Here is a 17,705-nt window from a genome sequence, read left to right on the forward strand (position 1 = left end):
GTCGAGCACTGTGTCTTCAATGCAACTAAACAAGGATATTATGTACTTTTCCAACTTCTCGCCACGCTGAGTCCCACCTCGCCAAGGCTTTCCCTTGCATACTGAAATATCCTCAAGGGGAACCCTGCATGATAGAGCATCCATAAAATTACACATTGTTACCTTCATGCACATTCTTTCAAGATTAAATGTCCTATGCATAGATTCAAAGCATCAATTAGGTTCCTACACATCATATATTATGTCCTTTACTGATTGAAAACCCTCCCCCAGGTCCATCTTTGCTAGTTGGTCCTCATGTACATCAAGAGTTGTGATTGGGGTGGATGATCTCACAAAGACCGATAGCATTAAACAAGACACCTAAAAGCACAACCACTCCAAATCATAAGAAGATATATCACTCAATACTTGGCCACAAACAACAACCCAAACCAAATGGAGGGAGACTCACATGCATGACAATGTGCCCGATTTTGGTTCCAATTGGTGGAGTGCAATGGACAATCTGTCGTCGGAACATTGCAAACCCCAATCTGGTGGCTATGCGCTCAATAGACACTCCTTCCTCCAGTGGATGCAAGCAAACTAGATATCCCAAGTCAGAAAGGTAGAGGTCTGCCAGCTTGAAAGTGCTCTCAAATGTCATTGGGCCAAGCTTGTTCCGCCGCGGAACCTTCTTCTGGGAAAATCCTTCCACCGCTACATTAGAAGGAAAGTCAGCAATTATTAGATCAACACAGTTGTCTACTTGCTTCCCTTTAATCCTCCCTATCCTGCAGACAATAGTCAGTGCCTCAGATACACTAGAGGTTAGCTCCTCGCTCTCGATTGGGTTAGTCATTGCCTTCCACAAGTCCTCCACCTGAACATGAAAGCAAAACACAGTGCCTGCACACAACTCTTCTTTTAGGCGCCGGCACGTATTTGATAGTGCCAAAGACATTTCTATCTTTTAGCCTTACCTGCTGGTTTCAATTCAGGTGGAACATAAGTGCCCTTGCTCTGCTAGACGCTCCTAAGGTGGTTGTCCTTTCCCTTTCAGACTGCTGTTGTGCCGCCAAGTATTTGTTAACTATTTCTTTGCCGAGGTTTACTGGCATTGGAGGCCTCTTGCCACTACTCCTAGATACTGCTGACCCAGTCGAGGCAAAGTGAGATATTGAGTCCCCCCCTCGCTCTTGATGTTTTGTTGTCTCCATCTGCAATTGTGTCTTGTGCAAGTCATACAACTCTAATTCCTCCTCTGGTGCCCATTGACCAAGCAAGTCCAGCCACCAAGGGTAGTGCCTTGTCTCCACCTCACTCAAATGCTACATTAAATGTGCACTTGTCATGGGCCATGACAACATTATTTACAAGAGGAGCTCATTGAATCATCAAAGAGCTATACTTACCCTACCAAGTTTCACATCTTGGTACATGTAAACCGGTTGGTCCTCCTGTTTCCAAACGTACTCCATGGCAGGAATTTCTGCTATATGTTTCTCAGCATGCTCTTTTCGGAGCCATCTACAAGAGATAAAACAGATGAAATGAGCCTCTACACCAATATAGTAAATTGAAGAAACAACAAAAGAAAGGAGTTGCACCTGTAAAGCTCCCGTGTTGCAGCTGTCTTCAGGCCGGGCTGAAGATCAGGCTCAGTAGAAAACTTTATTCCCCCCTCATTAGTCTTGAAAGCCTTTTGAAAGGACCTCATTCTACATAGCTGTACGTATGAGTTCCAACGAGATTCAGGAGGTGGAGGCACATGATCAACTTCCCTTATCTCTTGTATGAGTATACGACCATGATCTGCCAATTGCAACCAAAAGCAATACATATGCAGCCAATCATGAACCTTAGCTTTCTCATTTGGGAGTCCCTCCAAAGTTCTCTGGTTTGCATTGTGGTTGTCCAGCATGCGCACAATCTGAGCTTTATTAGCATCGCTAATCATTGATGATCCTATCATGTTCAGTTTCTCCTCAGTGGCAATGTGGGTGGATGGCTCATGCCAAGGAAGTGACAACACATCATTCCAATACTACTCCCCATTGCTTGGGTCTGCAATCCTTGCAAACTTTGATGTCTTACCTTGATAAAGTGTCTCCACGTTCCTTATAATCTTGTCACGGCTACCTTTGTCATCAATAAGAAGCCCCTTTGACTGCTCTTCAATTTTTTGCTCCACGTCATCCTTGAAGATTAGCCAGGTCGTGATTTGAATGGGCAATGAAAACCAGCTCTTCTTACCCCGACCACCTTGAATCCTCATCTCTGATTCCACCCATGCTTTGTCCTCTTCTTCCAGGTAGGACAAAAGTGTGCTCTTGTCAGACTCACCTAGCTTCCTAAGCTGGAAGAGTCTATCCCCAAATGTGGTTGGCACAAAGTCAAACTCGTTTATCCTATGTTAGACAAACATCAAAGAAAAAGAAATTTATTAATGGCAATTCATTCACAATAAATTTATTAATGGCAATTCATTCACAGTAAAGACCAATGGAGCTTACTTGTTTAAGCGTGACAGGGAGAAAAGTAATTCTCCAACATCTTGCTTCCTAAACTCTAGAAAATTGCATAAAACACTACAGTGCTTGCTTGTTCCAGAGGATTGTGCTGAGGACAAATCAATACAAGTTTTACAATCAGCTATGCAGGAAATTAAAAATGGCTAAATACGATCTTACCCTCAGCTATGCAAGCCATCCATGCTCGATGTCTGTTGTTTCCATCCAAGATATGCAACATTCTGCATGTAAGATAGGGACCCCACTCCTCGCTCTGAAGCAATTTCTCCTCGTACCTCTGGTTCAATTCCTTCCACCCATCATCCCAGCTCTCATGCATTGCATCTATTAACAAAGTCTATTCTCCCTCCAAATCATAGATATTGACGGTGAAGACCCCTTTGCTGGGAATATAGCCACCCATTTTCTTGAAGCTCCTTGACAGAGTCCTCTCTGTAAGTGGGCTAATCTTCCTAATTGCCTCGGTTGGAAGCCTTCTGCACAGTGGTACCATAGGGGGTGGTTGGACGTGCTTCACTTTGATCCTCTCCAAAAATGCCTGTGGCGTTGAAGTTTCCAATTTTTTTCCATAGATCTCTATCTTTTTCTTTCTTGTGGTAGTCGGGTCTAAGGTAGTGGTCTGGGTGGAGACACTCTCAGATTGACCATCGTCATCCGCCTGGTCAGGCCCAACTACACTGGCAGCTACTAATTCTTGGGCTTCTTCGGCAAATTCATCCTGATCCTCTGAGCCATCTTCAGTTCCAACAACAACACCCACAACTTGGTCTGGGTTAGAATCTCTTCCATGACAACATCAATAGTTTCGGCATGAATTCAACTTCGTGGTCAGAACTACTTCCTTGGAGGGATGTGGTAGCTTGATCTAGTGTACTGAGCAAATCACCCCTTCTTGCGGAAGTCCTTGAGCTACCTACTCTGCTAACAGCCTGTAAAATTTTCCTCTTTTTAACCATTGGAAGTTCGGATTCAACAACTAAGCAACATTTAGCTTTCATGCAAACTGACCTTGTCACCCATGACATCTAGTTAGTATAACACGACAATACCAAAGCTAACCACACAGTGCTTGTCAAGTCATTCAAGACCATTGGCCCACACACACAAGTGATTGTCACAAAGTCATTGCCCCCCACACACAAGTGCCTGTCACAAAGTCGAGGCTGACCCGTCATCATGAAAAAGGCGGCTCCACTGTAAATATAGTTAAAACAAGGTGGCTTTTAGAGAACTACGTCTCCACTATAGTTAAAACAGGGCGGCTCCACTGTAAATATAATTAAAACAGGGCGGCTTTTTGAGATAGGGTGCAATTTTGACAACTGGTCCATTGTAGCCGGCCCATTCAAATTCCTACAGCTGGCAATAAATGCATTGGTACGAGCAAAAGAAAACTACGACTAAAAAACACATATCATCAAACACTCAAAGACCCAAGCTCATTTTCATCGGCATCAAACCTCCAAGTCATCAAGGCATCAAGACAATGGAAGAAGGTCACAGGTAAAACATAATGTCGGACAACCCTTCGCTGCTCTATGGCGCCTTTCCAAGGTGGATGGACTGCAAAAACGTCCGGGATGTCTTTGATTGTTCAAATGCGCTCAGCGCACTTGAACATTTAAAGATTATTCACTAATCACTTCTCGCAGAGATGTACGTTTATAAGCTACCATGTCATAGTTTATAAGCTACCAGGTCATAGTTTATAACATTTTATTCCTATCTAAATGCAATCCATTGCTATCCTGCAAACCATAGCCATAGTTTGACCACAATGCTCTGATTAGCATTAGCATTTTTCCGTAATGAACATTGGTAAGAATTAGATATGACTGATGCAACGAATGTGCTCGTACATGCAGCTTTCAATTTGCAATATCCGTTTGACACAAGTGGAGTCTGGTGATCTTAATAGAGCATACCATAAATAGATAACTTACCCTCTTTAACAGATGATCAAGAGATCCATAACTACATTCTGCATGTGCTTAAAGTCATCTGAGATATGCAAACCTACGCTCACTCGAATTAATGGGGGCAAGAAAAGCCATGCTGTAGAGAAGTATACGAAGGCTAAGGTACACACGATGGTGCTTTGAGGTTCTGAGTCGGCCTCATCAGACACACAGAACATGGGAAGTGAACTTTCAAAAACCGAGCATGCTGATTTTGCTGAGTTTTAAGGTTAGAAAATTGAGCATGAATTTGCGCACTTGAACAAGCAAAGAAATTCATGCTGGCTGACTCACTTTGTTGCGTGGTGAAAACGCTTTGAGGGGGCTGCATGGCATGAGCAATGCCTTCTTCATCTCCACCCAATCTCCACCTGTTTGCCTACTTTGGTTGCAGCTTTGCTTCATCAAATGATCACCTACCCTGGGCGGCCACCTAAGCTCTGCATCGTCAAATGATGACGTGAGCTTTGTCAAATGATCACCTAATCTGTGCGCTCTACCATGGAAGACTACATGTCTTTGTCTTTGTCGAAGATGATGGTGATGACATGGCAGGGCTGGTTCTGTTTCCTCTGCAGTTTGTGGAGCCAAGGCAGCTAGGTGCGTATTGCAATGGTAGGGGCAGGGGTGCGAGAAGGAAATTCGTAGAGCCACAATGGCAAAGGGAGGGAGGGCATCCTCTGTCCGATAGGGAAACTGGTAAAGGCATGAGTGCACAGCAAGGCAGGGAGCAGTGCCTCCTCTTGCAAGCAAATGTGACGAGGGTGGGTGAGGGATGTATTGAGAGCTCGTGGGAACACCTTGTAGGAAAAAACCCGTGGGCGGCCACGTTTCTTTGCCCGTCCTCTTGAATGACCTGCAATTCTTTTCTGCATTTATCCTTGATCTTGCCCTGCGATGTCACTCAGGGGATGTCATACCTTGCTCACGAGATCCTTCCTTCTGGTGTACTCCCTCCTCCATAGAATGTACGTAGCCCTGTGCGACTAGCTTCCCCCTGGACAGACCAACGACCTGCCGTAATTACTTGATTACTTGATTTTACTTGATATAGCCGCCTTAATTACTTGACCCGCCTTAGTTAATAGCGGGTCCTTGGTCGTCTAAGAGGCATGTAGTGTATTTTAAGACGCATGTAGTGAATTTTGTGTATTTTTTGGAGCACTGGCCTGTTCGATGGTTTTTCTAAAATTATTTTTTTCATTTTTATGCAAAAAATTAGATATTTGATTATAAGTGCACTGGCAAAATCTTATTGGGAGACCTCAATGGTGCTGCATTTGAAGTCCCTTTTCTCAATGGGGTAGCAATTGTTTCTACTTCATCTATGCATCGAAATCTGGTCTCTCGAGCAAGCTCTAGTGAAATTGGAACGGTTCTTGCAGGTATTGGCAGAGTTTGATGGGGTTCTGCAACCAGTGTCTGTTTTGCAAAGGAGACTGGGGCTTGATGATGATAGCTACTTTCTTCTCAGCTGTGATTTGTCACAATACTATATTGCAAGCTTGCATTCTACCAAAGTAGAGTCCGAGCTTGGTGCCTCCAATCTTTCCCCAATGTGAGTTGGTACACACTTGTCAATCCATGATTTGTTGGATTTCTTGTTGACCTATTTCTTCTGTTTGGTGCAGTATTTTGGAGGAGGAAATTAGAGACAACACTCCTTCAAACAAACTTTTTAACAATCCGACCCCGGGTAGTGCAGAGCAAATTGAAGTGGAGGATGATGATTTGTCATCTAATATATCATCCTTCGAGATTGTCAGACGGTTGACTCCAAATGACATTCTCCATAGAGTTATAGCAAAGTGCACACTGTTGGAGAGGGTCTGTGAGCTACCCGCAAAAATCCTAGATAACACAATCTTTGAATTGGTGGATGGATGTCAAATGGAGGGCATGGAGCAGAAGTACGACGGTAACCTCTGGACCAAACCTCAAACTCACACAAGGGCCCTCAATGACTTGACTCTTCGCAAAAGCATGTGTGGTGGTTCACTGAAATGTGTGAATGAGCGTTGTCCATTCTTTGCAAGGACAGGGTTAGCCAACAAGCTTCATTGGTGTGGTCAGCTTCTTAAGTCTCCCATAGTTGGTAGCTATGCTTGCGGGAGCTTTGGTAATATAGAGTGTTTCTTTTGCAAGCATACCCCTCTTTGCATTGGGACATGTCCTGCCATTGCTTACTACTTTATGCCCAAAGGCACATCACATTCTCGACTTTTTATCCATTGTACTACTCTTGACAACTTGACATTGATTTGTGCTAATCTATCATGGTTCTACTTGACAGGTTGAAACAAATAGTAGTGCAAAGTAGACGAGCAAATAGACTTGCAGGTGATGGGTTTGAGGCAATTCTTGAGTTGAAGAGAAAATGTCAATTTGAATTCTTTCATGGTTCTCGATTCCCACTACAAGCAAATTCAGGGGACGAGAGATGCTTTCTATTCAAAATGTCTACAACTGGTGAAGGATCAGGGGTTAGCATAGTAAAAAGGATGGACATTGTTTGGTACCAGTGATCTTAGGCAATCTTGGGTCTGTTTTGATCACGTGCACAGAATTGAGGGTGGCTGGCATACCATGGGGGCGCATGTCTATGATCACTTGTAAGTATTGATTTGACCTAGCTCAGTGATGTAAATTTTGTGGCTAATTTCCATTTCACCATGTTTGTGCAGTGTTCTAGGAGAACTTAGTAAGGGTCGTGATAGAGCATGGTGGTAGAAAACCGCAATTTGTAGGGTTCATGGATGATGAAGCAGGTGCAAATTGGCGTGCAGTGAGAGTTGTGTTCAATGATGGAAAGGAGATGGTCGGTCGAGAGAGATCTTGCCTTTTCCATTGGAAGGAAGGCCTCAGAATTCATACAGATCGATATATTGCATCACTCTTTAGGGCCACCCATCTAGGCATGTGTGAGAGCTGGAGAAATGCATCTACTAGGTCTGATGCACTTGAGCATTTTAGGCAAATAAGGGCATGGTGGACAACAGGGAAGGCATTGGATAACTCAATTCGGAAGCTTGAGCGTTGGCTTGGTTGGTGGCATCACAGGGCTAGTCGTTGGGGAAACTTTGTGCTTGTGGACAATGAGCCCATAGCCAATGCACTGGTGCCAAGGACTAATCTTTCAGAATCTAAGCATGGTTCATGGCTCGCTGGAGAGGGGTATAAACATAAAATTAGTATGTATGATGCATGCATCACCGACCTTGTCAATGCGTACTTTCAATGTGCAAGGCAGCTTGCTTTCTTTGAGGGGAAACTGATTGGAACGGGGCCCACTCTAGAGGTGTTGATCGATAGAGCAATATCACGATAGGCCAAAACACCATCACCGCTTGAAACTACAAAGGTAGTGGATGATGCAATTTCTAGGACTCCAATGTTTTCACAACGAATCAACTTTAAAGGTGAAAAGAAGACCCTTCGGGTCAAGAGGTCACTGGATAAAGAGGACAACAAAGATGAAGAAAGGTGCAGCCATCGTCCGGAGTACAACTATGTCACAGTAGACAGACAAGAAGCTATCGTTCATGGAAAGGGCAAAGTAGGAGACAATGCTGAAAGCCTATTGCATGATCTTGAGGCATGTGAGGTGGAAGTGCATCCCACCATGTGGGCATTGAGGAGAGTGCCGATGGCGAGTAGGATCAAGTGTAGCAACTGGGCATCTGGAAAGAAATGTGATGCACTTGTTCGCGGGGGTGAGATAGCACCGTGCTTCTGGAGTGACTGCCAGATGGTCCAATGGAAGAAGGAGAAGTTTTGCTACTTTTGCAACACAGATGTCAGACATTGCTGGAACATTAGTAAGGTTGTGCTACATGCTCCTAGTAGTCTTCCCACAATTTGGCCGATTGAAAAAGGGACACACATGAAGATAGTAGAGATTGGAGGATTTGACTTTGGTTTTCCATTGCCACAAATTCAGGCAGTCATTGATGCCACAACCCCACTGAAAAGTGACCCAAATGTAGAGGAGAGGTAGCGCCTTCCTTACAGACTAGGTGTGTCAAAGCTTGCATATACACAAGTAACTTATGCATTGACTCGAAGAATGCATGTGGAAGATACTGTGGTGAAGAAGATTGGCATTGAAGAGGTGTTCAAACTGAAGGTGTGGAACTCAGCGGATTCAGATCCAGAGCTGATTGATGTTGTGGTTCGGAAGAATCCATCGTGCTCGTGCAAGGAATTTCAAGAACGTGTTTCTTTGAAGAAAATATATCTTGCATGTTCACACTTATACTATGTGTTCTTGATAACTCTTGGTCAAGATGTGCACGTTAGCATGCATATTCACCAAAGCAAAATAGCTCCCAATATTGTGCATGATATGCTCACACAGGCCAAACGAACCTAAGCAGGTTGAAGGCTCAAAGGTTTTTGTAACGATTATTTATGTCCATCTCGCAAGGGTTTAAAACTAAGAATATCTTAGTTCTTCAATGTGTCTATTATTTATGTCTATCTTGCTAGGGTTTAAAATTAAGAATATCTTTGTTCTTCAATGTGTTGACCCAAAGCAATATTTTTATGATGTGAAAAAGATATGATTTCATCTAATTTTATTTGATTTCAACTCTCTCTCTCTCTCTCTCTCTCTCTCTCTCTCTCTTTGACTCTCTCTCAGTGGAAGAACCTTAAGAGCCTTGCTCACTGGCTTTGTTGCAAACTTGCAAAATTGATCATTTGCTCATTTTTATGAAAAAATATAATTTCATCTCATTTTGACATCTACAGAGCAACATTTTTGTGGAAAGGTATAATTTCATCTCGTTTTATTTCATTTCAACTCTCTCTCTCTCTCTCTCTCTCTCTCTCTCTCTCTCTCTCTCTCTTTGACTCTCTCTCTCTGAAAAAGAACCTTAAGAGCCTTGCTCACCGGCTTTGTTGCAAACTTGCAAAATTGATCATTTGCTCCTTTTTATGAAAAAATATAATTTCATCTCATTTTGACATCTACAGAGCAACATTTTTGTGAAAAGGTATAATTTCATCTAGTTTTATTTCATTTCAACTTTAAAGTTGTGTGTGTGTGTGTGTGTGTGTGAGAGAGAGAGAGAGAAAGAACCTTAAGGGCTTTGCTCGCTGGCTTTGTTGCAAACTTGCAAAATTGATTATTTGCTCGCCTAGTTGTGCTCGCTTCACGGCCATCCCCTCTTGTGGAAATAGATATGTTGGATTCTCACAGAGTACTTTGCTCCCTTTTAAGTGTCCACATGAAGAGAACAAGGTGAACAGTCAGAGTCGCCTCCATAAGATGATGGGAAACTATGTGTGACCCCAAGTTAATGCTCTTAGACAAGGTGATGAAAGAGAATGTGTGGCCAACGTCTCTATTGACAATCCATCAAAAGTAGGAAAATGCATTAACTTTGTCATATGACCCACTTCAATACTCTAAATTCATTGGTATCTAAACTTAACATAATATGGCGGAAGGGAGATCCCTTTACACATGTCGAAATCTGTGACGTGAAGGTCAAACTCCAAAACTGAGAGAAGCCCTTATGCACGCGATAAAAAAGGAGAGATGAAAAAAGAGCTTCGGCGGCCAATCGTACTAGTACAACTAATGACAAGAACAAGCTTAAACTAAAGCATTATGTAAGCCAAAAACCAAACCACCTCTCTCTCTCTCTCTCTCTCACACACACACACACACACACACATCATTTTTGCAAACATACATTATTCTATGGATTTTTCAAAAGAGAATTAAGCGAATTTGTACAAATTTTATATTATTTCCCGATGGGATTGTTCCTTCTCCTCAACCTCTCATCCGACATATTCAAAGAGGCACAATTGTAAGCCGAGACACGCTTTTCCCAAACACTATCTCTTTCTCTCTCACATGATCCCACATGTGCCTGGATACAACTCCAAGGTTGTCTTAAAGAAACTAGCAACGACCTTCCTAAGGCTTCAGAATAGAATTTTTTGTCTCACTTTCAGCTCCTCCTCGAAACCCTTGCAATTTTAACGGCCTTTCCACAAACTACTTGGGAAAAGACAAAACGTAAAAACTTTGCTGCTCCAGCTACCTTCTTTTGCCTTCATGACCCATTCTCCAAATTCCAAGCTCAGAGAGGGTCATTCTCCAAATTCCAAGCTCAGAGAGTTACCCAAAAAAAAGGACTTGTGATTCTTTGAATGCTATTGACAACTTCAAGTTCATTGGACATTTATAAAGGCCTTCATGAGCTCACTAAAATATATGTAGCATCGATCATACACATGCACTTCCTTCCTTCTAGAAAATTTAGAGTACTACTCTAAAAGCATACATGATCCTATGCATCTTCTTCTCGCAAAGCGAGGCAAAGCGAGGTGTACACATGTGGAGAGGCTTAGAGCCTGATCATGTTGTGTGTTATCTTGCCATGCAGCAAGTTACCAGCTACTAACTTAGAGAGAGAAGATTGCCAACATAGCCAATCTTGTCACCTATATAGGCGCAACTTTCTGTATGCATTTCCTTAAAAATCGTGGGATTCTATCATATTTTTGGCCATCATCAGTGAGAACGAGCAGCCAGCCTACCCGTGAAGCTCCCCTGATTCCAATTCCTATCCTTGGATAATTTGACCAGTGATTTGCTTGTTATGATGATGCTCTAAGGTGACTTGCAAACCGGGAAGGAGAGCTACAATGCAACTTTAGGTGATCAGGCTCTTAGACACATCCATGACACTGTACATATGTGCTTACGTATGCACTTCTTTAGTGCAAAACTCACAATTGTGAGTATAATAAATTAACAAAACCAAAAAAAATTACATCAGCAAGCCATGCTTGTATCGAGCCATGGCATCACAACTACAAAGACATCCATTCCTAGATCCAACAGCGAGTACATTGGCTGACAAAGGAGGCCTCCCATCAAAAGAGGAACAATCCCTGCAAGAGTGCCACAAAGGATGCATCCTCTGCCATTGGATACATCCTCCCCAAGCATAGATGTGCCCACATCCAGACCAAAACTTTGCTGGCCTTTATAGGGGACCATATCCATAATACAACACAAAACCCCATGTACCGAATAGAGGCCGCAAGAGGGGGGAGCCTTACCAAGCTCCATCACCTCGAAAGTCCTCCACGTTCAGAGGGTAGCAGAATGATGTAGACGACCAACCCAAGAACCGGTTGTTGTGGAGGGCCGAGCACCAGCCAAATCACATGCACCCGAAGACGAACATGCCTTTGAACAGGGGGGCCAAGCCCCTTCCCTCGTTGCACACCGATGCCACCAAGGTGGAGTATTTGTCACCCACCACCATAGCCCTGTCAAAACACGGAGAGGCAACAACTCTTGACCTTATTTTCTCCCCATATGGGAAGTGGGAGGAAGGTCCCTCCCCTATCGAAAAATAAGGGAGGAGAAAAGCTGGCTCCGAGCTGCAAGGGGGACTTGACCAAGTGAATTCCAAAATGGCTATGAAAAATCTTGGTTATGATTTTATCAAGACCTTAATTTTCAAGGTCAAACTTTGAGAATTTTCTTTATACGCTCTGAAAATTTGTGACGAATGACTTAGATTTAAGCATATGGTAAGCGGACTAGTACGGGACGGGTCCAGGTATGGGACCTCCTGCCCGCCCCCAATAATTTAACACTCTTAAGCACCAGAAATAGGACACAATGAAGTGGGAAGCTGGATGGTTAGCGTAGCTGGGATCGAGTGTTGGCCGTCCGATTGACTGTTCAAGCCTTGCTGGCTGCTTAGTCTTTAAATACCCCTTGCCAGTGGTTGGCAACTAGCTCCCACTTTTGTTACATGCAAAACCAGAACACGATGCCGATCTTCGAGTGTCGAGCTGCATTCTCGTCAAGGATTTTGATGTGCATAGGACTGTTGTAGCACTATTGATTGTGCCTATCCATGCTCAAAACGATGCAACACAGACAAATCGCGCTCAATGCTTCGGTAAAGGTTCTTAATATGGCCCGCTTATCCTATTCCAAAATTGTTTCATTGAGTTTTCCCCGTTCTTGGCCTTCCAAATATTAGTGAAGAGACACTATCTGACAATTTGAGATTGTACACGAAAGTAAGGAGATTATTTATGTGGTAGGTAAAATGTAGGACTCGGATGACTGGCTTAGGGCGACCCTCACCATCTGGTTGAGTCTTGTTGGGTAAAGGATTGGACTTTTGATAAAAGTGCGCTTCTAAGTACTTTTAACAATGGTGTGATGTAACCTTTCATCCCTCGAGGCTCATCTTGTGTTTGAGGCTAATTTATATATTTCTTGATGACATTATAATACAATCACTCACAATTGTGAGTTTTGCCATGAAAAAATAAAAACATTACACGTTACAATGTTGCTTTTGACCACCTTTGCCACACCATTTTTCCATATGGACATGAAAATCTTTTATTTATGAAAATTTGCAAAAACATCAAAGTGTGGAGAAATCACCTTTTTGTATGTAGTAATGTAGAAATAACTCTTTGGCGATACTTTTATCGTAAGTTTTAGTTAGTGGCCTCGCAAGAAAAATTTGCAAATGGGTTCAAAAAACGTGGCAAATTGGTTTCTACAAGAATGATCTTTTTTTGGGAGGGAAAGTATATAAAAGTCAAGCGTTTCTTATCATAACACACACAAGGAGTGAGATTTTGCTACTCTAAACATGTATGGAAAGTAAGAAACTAACACCATTATAATAGCTAAATTCGTAGAGATAATCTAAGAAGGCAGGGGGATGATCATTGCAATTGAGAAGCAAACGAGTTTTGATGAATGGAAGAAGGCCTTGACTAATATGCTTGGGTGAAGAGGTAGACTCGTTCTTTTCCTTGGGGTGGCTCCCCTATCAGCCGATGTAGCTATGTCCCGGTATAGTTGTCATGGCTCATCTCGAGCATGACAGGAAGTTGTAATTTTCTTGGTTGTGTTAATATAATCCACTCACAATTGTGAGTTTTGAAAAAAAAAATCTCTTTCCTCATTTAGTTGAACTATCATGATAGACATGTATTTCATGAAACCCTCTTTGCAACCAACATGATTGTGGGTGTTTGTGCTCATTGTCAAATAATGTAGCCACGTGGCACATCATGCAAATAGGTGGTAGTTGTAAAACATGATATGTAGTCAACGAGTGCTAGCTCAGTTGATAGAGCAAGAGCCTCTTGTGTCCAAGGTCTTGAGTTCAAAGCCCCCTTGACAACTCGTGTGACATGTAGCCCTTAGGGGGATGTTCCTCAAATCTATATGATGGGTTGGCCTACCTTATCTGATTGGGATGCTCCACCTCACGGAGTCGGATGCATGAGTTGTAATTTCAAGTTGTAGGTCTCTCTCTTTAAAAAGAAACATAATACATATGTTAGCTTTACCGTTTTGTGAAAAATTGCCTGATACAAAGCTCAAAGATTTTAACAAAATAGCAAAAGTGCCAAAACACATCTTCACCATTGTATTATCACTTCATGTTTTACAATGGCTAATACAGCCGACAGGCCTTGCCCGCCTCTCTCTCTCTCTCTCTCTCTCTCTCTCTCTCTCTCTCTCTCTCTCTCTCTCTCTCTCTCTCTCTCTCTCTCTCTCTCAGTTTGTTGTGTACTCGGAGGTTGCAAGGAACATTGTTGGACGAAGGAGCTCGTGACATGTGTCCGCGCGGGGGTGGGGGGGGATCCCGCCCCCTTTTATAATTGTAGATAGTAAGCATAGGGCCCTTATAGAACGTACATTAAAGTAAATTAGTGTGGCCAACAGCCTTAGGCCACCTCTCTCTCTCTCTCTCTCTCTCTCTCTCTCTCTCTCTCTCTCTCTCTCTCGCGGGCGCTCAGTCCACTGTCTCACTGGAGAAGCAAGGTACACATGCCAGATGAAGGAGCGCACACCATGTGGCACCAGAGGGGAGGGGGGATCCTTTTATAATAAACCAGCTCGCGCGCCCCGCCTACCGGCGGGCCTCGCTCGCTCTTACCACCTCACTCTGTATGTGTTTGTGTGTGTGTGCATATTTATACATTTCTCCATGACACACACACACGATCGACACTTTCTATCTTTGGCCCCTTTCAACTACTCCTGGTACATTTAACCCCTTTTGCAAAGAGAGAGAGAGAGAGAGAGAGAGAGAGAGAGAGAGAGAGATTACATAAAAGCACATGACTAAAGAGACATATTAAAAAAAAACAGTTTACATTATTGCCAAAAAGGCTCAGGAACATATCTGCATAGCACTCTTAAGTCGTGCTATTTCAACAGGATCAAGATGTTGCGCTAAAGCTCTACAAACTTCTCTTAAATCTAAGCTCAAGTAAATCTTGTAATGACGAATCAACCCAAGCTCTTCCTTTAAGAGCATGAGCCTAATGTTGGGAAAGAAATAGGAATCAAGCAACTTCATGTAAATCGTGTCCAACTCTTCATCTACATATGATCCTCAAAGAGTGTAGTTTTTCACTTCCCATGCCCATTGCCATCCCCATTCAGCAGGTAACAAATTTGCTTCAAAGGCATCAACAATAATTTTTTTTACACTTGAAAAAATATTCACAATTTCGTGGGCCATTTAATTGGTTGCAAGAAAAGAAGACAACATTAGTACTCAAAGCTGAGAGAGAGAGAGAGAGAGAGAGAGAGAGAGAGAGAGAGAGAGAGAGAGAGAGAGAGAGAGAGAGAGAGAGAGAGAGAGAGAGAGAGATGATCAACATGGCCACTTAAACACTTTAAAAAAGTATAAGCGCAATGCGAATGCTTCAATTACTAATTGTCATGCCAAAAAGTGTCAAGAGGTTCATTAGGTCAAAGTCTTTACAACAACCTCAAATTTTTTGTTTACAACGACTCATATTCTACTCTATAATTGGATGGATGAGGATCACTCCAATATACCGCTCTTTAAATAAGTCTGTTTCTAGGTCTGTTTCCCATCCCTCTCTCTCCCTCTCCATCTCCCTCTCTCTCTCTCTCTCTCTCTCACACACACACACACACACACACACACACACACACACTTTCACTCTATATCTAAAATTTATAGGGTTCGGAAGCAGTACTAGATTTTTCAATCACATGTGTTATTCTCTCTATCCAACCCTTTTTGAAATCTATAATGGTTTCATGTGATCTTCTATCCATGTGGTCACCTTTTGGTGATCAAACTATGGATTATTTTGAATTGTAAAGCATATGTAAATGGATTAGGAGAGAAGCCCTCAGTTTGCATCATATGGAAAATAGACCAGTCCTTGCCTCTTTGAGACATCATCTCCTCCCACAATTATCAAACTCGGCATGATGTATAGAATAATCAGGTGTTTTATCTTATTGTTAAGAATAAGATGTTGATTGTCCAAATTCCCTCTTGAATTTCTTACAACAGGGCACTTATAATATCCTTGGGATCTTTTGAACTATTCGTATGAGAGTGACAAACTGGTTATGTTAACTATCATTGGAATAGCATAGCTAGATTTGGAGGGCCTATCATTACATAGATCCTTTAATACTTCCATAGACACGACCCTAAAAAACTCTTGCTTACCATCTTGGTGCGGTATGAAGGCTCTCTTGGGATTGCCTTTTGAGTATCATGCCTTGATTTTCAAGACTACGCAAGAATCTCTAAGGTCTATTGGAATTGCTCTAGGCATTTACATCAAGCCCGAGATCATTGGAAACCCTCTCTATGACATTAAAATCTACATCTTTGGATGGAATTGTTACTCACATTTAACTCTCCCTATGTCTCTCCCTCCCTCTCTCTCGCTTATCTTTAATTTTATTCACTTTGGTCTTTTTCTTCTCTCTCTCTCTCTCTCTCTCTCTCTCTCTCTCTCTCTCTTTGTTTGTGTGTGGTTGTGTAGCATGCACGTGTGTATGTGTGTAAGTACCCTTCAAACTCAGTTCATTTTCAACTCTTTGTCTCTCTCTCTCTCTCTCTCTCTCTCTCTCTCTCTCTCTCTCTCTCTCGGCTTAGTTCACGCCTGCTAGTTTAGGATCCCATAGTACTTTTATCTTATCATTTTATCCTTTCATTTTGTTACTTTGACTTTGTATCAAATTCAACACATTGTAACCCTCTGGTCCCATAGGTCATTCTGGCCCTTTGAAGACATTAATATAACATTTCATTTCATTTTATTTCTCTCTCGATCAAGCATAGGAGCTATGGAGATCCAGACGGCTATGTAGCTATGGGGCTACATAGCAGACAATACAACAGAGGATTTGAGCCATACTCTCTTGATATCTAGAGTGCAAATGAGGATGGATTCTAGTAGTAGTAGTAGTATTTTTGTTCTAGTCTTTTAGCACCCAGACATGGTATCAGATTCACAGTTTTGTAACAGTTTGGACTCATAGTTGATTTTGGCCTTTTGAAGACGTTAATATAAATATCTCATTTCATTCGACTTCGTTCTCTCTCTCTCTCTCTCTCTCTCTCTCTCTCTCTCTCTCTCTCTCTCTCTCTCTCCTTTTGAAGACGTTAATATCATTTCATTTCTTTTTCTCTATGTTGTATTTTATTCGAGCCATACTCTCTCAATAGCTAGAGTGCAAATAAGGATGGATTTAGCACCCAGACATGGTATGAGAATCACAGTTTTGTAACAAATTGGACTCATAGGTGATTTTGGCCTTTGAAGACGTTAATATAGCATCTCATTTCATTTCATTTCGTTCTCTCTCTCTCTCTCTCTCTCTCTCTCTCTCTCTCTCTCTCTTTGTGTGTGTGTGTGTATCTTTATGGTCACATGGATCTACTCTTTTGAGAACATCAACATAACATTTCATTTCAATATTGTCATCTTTGTGTGAATGTGTATCTTAACGAATCTTTTTGAATTAGGTTAATTTTCTATAGCAAACATGTCATTGTCATCTCTGTCTGTCTGTCTCTCTCTCTCATAGGTTATTTTGGCACCATGAAGACATTACAATAACATTTCATCTCTCTCTCTCTCTCTCTCTCTCTCTCTCTCTCTCTCTCTCTCTCTACCCTCCTTCTCTCCTCGTCGGCTAGATCTTTAAGGTCTCTTGGGATAGTTTCCTACGACGTAAAACTCTCTTCTTCTTCTTCTTCTTCTTCTCTCTCTCTCTCTCTCTCTCTCTCTCTCTCTCTCTCTCCCTACTTGGTCTACTTCTTCTTTCTCTATATGTGTGTGTATGTATCTTTTTTTATGAATGAAGTTGAATGCTTGAATAAATTAAATAATTAAATAAAAATTACATAATTGAAATGAATTG

The 17,705-nt window shown here is 42.2% G+C and overlaps 2 pseudogenes; one reads left to right on the forward strand and one right to left on the reverse strand.

The window, feature by feature from the left end:
- Positions 1-225: 225 nt before the first annotated feature.
- Positions 226-3,541, reverse strand: LOC147438786 (uncharacterized; annotated as a pseudogene).
- Positions 3,542-8,120: 4,579 nt separating this feature from the next.
- Positions 8,121-8,846, forward strand: LOC147438787 (uncharacterized; annotated as a pseudogene).
- The last annotated feature ends 8,859 nt before the right edge of the window (positions 8,847-17,705 follow it).

This window comes from Adiantum capillus-veneris, chromosome 16 (genome assembly GCF_014529385.1).
Source record: "Adiantum capillus-veneris isolate H3 chromosome 16, ASM1452938v2, whole genome shotgun sequence".
NCBI lineage: Eukaryota > Viridiplantae > Streptophyta > Polypodiopsida > Polypodiales > Pteridaceae > Adiantum > Adiantum capillus-veneris.